Raw genomic sequence first — 6,738 nt, 5'->3', positions numbered from 1 at the left:
CTCTCTCTCTCGTGTGTGTGTGTGTGTGTCCTGAGCTGCTGCATATTTAACTCAAGCTAACCTTTTTATGTAGCATCGTAACAACACTCATGTAAAACATCGAGTGTAAATCATGCATAGTGTGTGTTTGTTTGTGTGTGTGCATGTTATATAACTAATGTATTTTCGCACGCGCGCATGTGTGTGTGTCTGCGTCAGTGTGTGAGTGCGTGTTCATTCGCACGCGCGCGCGCGTGCGTGCGTGTGTGCGTGTGCGTGTGCGTGTGCGTGTGCGTGTGCGTGTGTGTGTGTGTGAGTGTGTTCCGGGACTCACCCTGGAGGACCACGGACTTCCTGATGTAGGTGCAGACGGCCGCCATGGAGTGGAGGTAGGAGAGGCGCTCCCGCTCCTCCCGGGGCAGGGGCAGCAGGGCCCGCAGGCTCCGGATCTCCGCGTTCAGGAGGTCCCGACGCACCTTGGACGCCCCCTTGGTGGACCGGGTGGACCTGTGGGGGAAACCATGGCGACGGTGATGGTGAGGAAGGGGTTGATGATGGTTTGTGGAGGCACAACGCACTAAACTTCCTCTGTGGTCTGCAGGGTAAAACTAAGCCGCTGTCTGTCTGTCTGTCTGTCTGTCTGGTCTCTCACTAAGAGGTCTCTGCCCTCTCAGAAGAGGGAGCCCGGTAGCCGGGGCCTATCGAGTATGAAAGGGATGTAGGATATCAAGGGTTCCTATGGAAACGGCTGATTTCAAGAGCTCGCCATCTCTGTGGCAGAGGAGGAGAGAGAGAGAGGGAGAGAACACTTGTTCACACACACACAAGTGTGTGTGTGTGTGTGTGTGTGTGTGTGTGTGTGTGTGTGTGTGTGTGTGTGTGTGTGTGTGTGTGTGTGTGTGTGTGTGTGTGTGTGTGTGATCAGTGTCAGTGTGGGCTCAATGTGAGTTACTGTGTGTTGTATAGCGCAATAGGTGGATGTGGGTGTCTAGTGGGTGGGGGGGGGGGACATGCACGTCATCAAAACACACACAGAGACAGAAAGTGCCACATAAGGAAAGCGATATATCCATTGCATTTAGGTAGTTTGAGAACCACATTTCAGCCGGTTGAAAAACCCATACTGTTGATGGAGGTATTTCATGATTAGCTTAAATTGTGTTTTTTTTCGGTTCATGCATGCACCACAATAAGATTCAAGTAAATATATATATCCTACCCTATAGACAACTTTTAAACATTTGGAATTTAAATGGTGGTCATTTTAATTATGGTATATCAAAGCAGGTCTTCAACTAAACTTTTATGAACAGTTTGGAAGACCTCTAGGGGACGAGTATAAACAGTACTGACCTGGATGTCTTGCAGGCTCCGTTGCTGATGTCTTCAGAAGACTGGTGCAGGGAGCAGGGAGAGCTGAGGTGACTTTTGCAGAAGTCGCACCAAACAGTCATTTTCGCGGCGAATTGAAAACCTACAACCTACAAAATAATGTCCTGGTTAGAAAATGTGTACTTTTGTAAAATAAAAAATAAAAAAATGATAACGCATAATAAACGCATGCATAACTTTAAATTCCTTGTTTTTGGATGATCATTTAGAAAATACGAAAACACACCAAAAAAAACAAAAAGGATTTGCTATGTGTCAAAATGAAAATGAAGAAACGAGAGAGCGAGAGTGAATCCCAGTGGGGCCACGCCAGTACGACCAGTGACCTACCTTGTGCGGGGCTCTCGGTGATTGTGTGTCAGGTCCCGGGTCCCTCTCCTTTATATAGCAGCCCAGTTCCAGATTAACCCCCATGCCTTTGTTTAAACTCGGGCAGTGGGTTAGAAAGAAACACGGGGGTACTGTTACTTGTTGTGACGCAATGATAAACGACGGGGGGTCGGTGGATTTGGTTACACGCGCGCTCCCCAAATGAAGGGTGCCTCACCAAAACAAGGGCGTCACGAACCACGCTGGGCCGCTCAATGAGCCTCGACGACACAGATTGATTAGCCCATTCAAGGTACTTGCGTCTGGTGTCTTATGCAGCGTCTCTCGACGTCAAAATGGGCTAGACTACTTATAGTCGGCTGCCAAAGGGTCTAAAAATTATTCATTAATTAATAAGCCTCTTATACTGTTATCGTATATTTGTTGTCTTTTTTTGCAACAAAACAATCTGTTGCAAAAAACAGTTTATTATGAAAAAAACATACTTGCAACTTTACCATTCGCTTCTCTCCATCACAGCCAGGCATCAATTATTGGTGGTTCCTGAATTGATTTTCAAATGTCAACGAATGTGTTCAGTTGCCTAAATACGGCTCATCTTACCGCACCCGCCACTATATTATATTATGTAATGTTATATTATAATATTTTATTTCATTGATACATAGTTAGGCTATGCCTATGAACCATCGTTTATTGTATGGTATTTCATTGTAACTTATCCATGCGTTATGGTGTAGGATTTAATTGAATTAATAACATTGAAACTCCATCCCCAAAAAGTCGTCAGTGTGCATCATGGACCTATTAAAGATTGCTTCTATTACTGTCCCATCTGAGAGGGGGCGTCACTCTCTATTACTGTGCCATCTGAGAGGGGGCGGCGCTCTCTGAAAGAAGCGTGACTCGCCTCCACGACGATTTCTCAAATCCATTATCATAAGATTTGATTGCAACCTCTTGACACCGATAACTAACTAGCCAGACGGGTGGCTTTCGCTAACACTTTTCCAACATCACGCCGGTCTATGCTGTAATATCATCGAGGATAAAGGAGATGGGGAAACTGCAGGACTTCAATCCAAGTGGAGCGGCATTAGAAAGTGACGCCGTGACAGACGGGATCGTTCGTGACTGCAAGAGAATCTCAGCCAAATGAAAATAATGAGGGAACCATTCAATTTACCTCAAGATGGCTTCAATTGATGCTGGCTGACTTGTTGTCAGTCATTCACACCTCATTTTAAAAGTGTCTGCAAGAACACAGAAAACTTGACTTGGAAACTGGTATAATTTCACATTTGCATAGAGGCCAACTATAAAACAAACTTTGTCTATTAGTGACAAATCTTGCCTTTTCAACCCCCTGAAAAAAATAATGTTGAGTTTCATAATGTCATGTTTTGTTTTATATATTATTCGAATTCCTCTAGGGATATGCTAATCCCTGGAGAGCAAGTGCTTCCTCAGGCCTCCCTCTCCTCTAAAACACTCAGGGACAGCAGAACTAGAACTTGGGCCTGGATATAAGATAGTGCTTGAAGCCAAAACAAATCACTTTTAACAAATCCTCAGTCTCGTTCTCAAGGGCCCCTGGATGGTTTTGTTCCTCCTGAGAGCCGGGGGGGGGGGGGGGGGGAATTAGAGAGCGATTTGGGGCTGAGCGACTCTCTGCATTAGCGCCTGCAGTAGGCTGGCCCCTGGGATGCGCCCCCCCCCCCCCCCCCCCCCCCATCAGAGGGGCTCCACCGGGTTCCCCCAGCCACCATACTTCCTGGGGCAGGGTGTCTCTCGCCTGGTCCTCTCGGGGGGCTGACCCAGCTCCGTCTCGGCCCTGCACTTAACGCCGCTGATAAAGGCTGGCTTTATAGCGGAGGGTTGCTGACGGACAGGAACACACTGCTCCTCCCTCCGCACGCACACACACACACACACACACGCACACACTGTGCGGTGCAGTTTAGGGTGAGACTCTTTCTATTGACGAGACCTCTGCAGCACGCGTCGCATGGTAAGGCTGTCTGCTGGGTCGGGGGGTAAAGTGGTGGGGCTGGGTACCCCCCTGGCCCCGTACCGGGGTGGTGACACGCTCCCACTTGAGGGGCTGACAGGGTCACCAGACAGGCTGGCTGGCGCGCTGAGGGGATTCAAGGCCAGTTCAGAGACGACGATGGGCTGGGTCCCTGAGAGGGCCTTCACCCTCAAGGCCCACACGTTTACATCCAGGGCTTATAGCAGGCTGCTTTTATCCAAGGAGAATTAGAATAAGTACGTTTGTCTTAAGAAAGAAACAATATATCACAGTCGGTATAGTAAGGATATCCATAGAGACGAGTGCCAAGCATTTACAATTGCTCGGTCAACCCATTCCTCGAAGATGGCTAGGATAAGACGCTGCACAATGGTACTGGTTTTAAATGCCAGGATTTAAAGCATACAATAAATGTGTAAGAGGGGTTATTAGGTGAGTAAGGGAGGGTATGATAGAACAGCAAAATGGGACTGAACAAAAGTATAAAGAAGTTATAAATGTTTGACTTGCAAATACTGTAAAGGAAACCAAGGAGTAAAGAGGAATGATCATCTTAGAACTTCCATTTGAAAAGAAAAGAGAAAAAATGAATACATTTTATAATAATTGTGTCCAGATTTACCCAGCCGAGCAGAAGTGACAGAACCGTGAAAACATAACTGCGTTTCTGCCATATTTGGACTGCTGCCTCACCTGGGCCCCGTTCATCACGGATCACCGGGAACAAGGTTTAGTGATGAAATCGTTCTGGGAGAATTCCCTCTTCAAAGGTCAGCTTGCTTCGCCAGCAGGCCGGCCCACTTTACACAAGACGGGCGGCCGGCCTCCGGTGTATGCTGGGTGTCAGTGAATCCACCAACAACGCAAAGTGCTCTGCAGTGTGCTCTCTGAGATAGAGGCAGCTCCTCCTGCACTCGTTCTCTCCCCAGGGTGGAACTCAGTTTGTGTCCTTGTCTGTTGTGTAGGTGCCTGAACAATTTTGCAGATCTTTTGTGTCGTTACCATAATTTACCTTGAGGGAATTTAGCAGACGCTTTTATTATCAAAGTGACTTACAAAAAGTACATTTGTCAGAAGGAGAAACAATATATCGCTGAAGGTACATTCAGGATGTTCATAGAAACAAGTCACAAGCATCGATAATTGCTAGGTCAACCCATTCCCTGTATATTATAACAATATTAAGAACATAGGTCATCATGTATCATATATGATACATTCCACACAAGGAAAAAAGCGAATGCCGGTAAGCAAATCAGAGTTGAGCTTTATTATTTATATTACTTTACAGCATATTGCACAGGGTTTTACCTTGGCAGAATTCCTTCGTTAGTGTAAAAAGAAAGCTTGCAGGACTGTAACGACCGCACCTGATTGCCAATATTCTCAATACTATTTTTGATGCGATTCTTTTAACAATCCTGTGGTTTGCGTTGTTGGCCTGTACCCGTCCTAATTAGTAGGCTTCAAACCAAGGAACGGCATGACAACTCCCCAGTGAACCAGTGTTAAGGGACAGTCCTGTATGAGTGAGCACACCGTGGCATGTGATCTTGATGAAAGGAATCTCGCCTGGAAAGCAATTCCTTGTAAAATCTAATATGCCATGAGCACATTTAGCAATTTTTCATTTATTTAGGTGATGCGAGGCCCAGGCAATATACTGGGCCAACCGGCAAAGCATGAGTGGTCCCCAGGTGGTTGTAAAAACATCAGACTCCAGCCTGCTTTGACCATTCACTGACATTGCAATAGGTGAGTAAATTAGGCTAGTTAATGTTAATTAAGCCCATTGATCTGAAATCTATTGATCTGAAATATCCACAACCCATCAGAGGATTAAGGGATTACCTACACAACTTAAATCCTAATTGGCGTTAACATTTACTTCTTGGAGTTAAGGCCCCATTATTTCCTTTATGTATTCCTGATGTGTATTTGCCTGTAACCAACAACCACAACCCCTTAAACACATTCAAACCGTTTGCACCAAATATGACAAGAACAGTCCTCTAATAGAATATTTTTGTTCTGTTATTATGCCCATCGTCATTCAGTGTCACATCAACGGCTAGACTTGGGTTTGTCCACGAGAAGAATCAACGTCTGACAGGCATCCACGTAGCTGCACGGTGCACGTCACACGCGACGGGTCCCTGTGACGCAGGACTGTGGGGATCGAGACCCTCTGAGTCACATTGGCACTGCTGGTCTGTAAATAACAAAAAAAAACGTTCCTCGATCGTCTCGACATTGCTCCATGGACGAATCCAGCACTTGCGCCCCGGTATCTTCGTTGGCAAAAAATAACCAGCAGCATTTGTAATCCTTTTCCCACGCGGGGCCGACCAAGCCTGCGTCTATTGGTGACCGTCCACGACCGTTTAGATCACACGACAGCGGCATTGCTTGGGAGAGACAGAATGGTTAACGCAGACAGACGCACACGGACACAAGCACAACGTTATGGCGGTACTCATTCGCCCGATTAGTGACTTGAATTGCTTTTCGATCCGGGCTGGACGTCATACTTTGCAGCGACATTGGCTATCGTTTCTAACAATCAGACTTCTTGGAACACAAAAGGTGTAATTAAATAACAGGCAAGATGAGAAGGATCTTCTCAATGGCTCAATTAACATGAAAACTAACCTGAACGAGTATGAAAACCTGAATAAAAGCCTGTGAACCTCTCCAGGCTTTACATGAAAGAGCTGAACCGTGTTCTGGTTTGGGTCGCGCTGCGGGTCACGAGGGGTTTGGTTCGACTCACTAGGGCTATGGTTTGACTCACTAGGATTGTCTTTAGTAGTGGGGAGGATATTACGTTATGCAGGATGATCTGCACGTGCAGGGACAGGCTAACTGGACCAGGAGGGGCTGGTACCAGCAAGCATTGGCAGCGAAAACACAGAAAAAAAAACCCACAAGCAGACGTCCCTGATCTTGGCTTGGCATGAGCATGTGGAGATATAACGATAGTGCGAGTCGGCATTCACTGACTG

The sequence above is a fragment of the Gadus chalcogrammus genome, chromosome 15 (assembly GCF_026213295.1).
Source record: "Gadus chalcogrammus isolate NIFS_2021 chromosome 15, NIFS_Gcha_1.0, whole genome shotgun sequence".
In the NCBI taxonomy this organism is placed as follows: domain Eukaryota; kingdom Metazoa; phylum Chordata; class Actinopteri; order Gadiformes; family Gadidae; genus Gadus; species Gadus chalcogrammus.
This window is presented reverse-complemented; position numbering follows the sequence as displayed.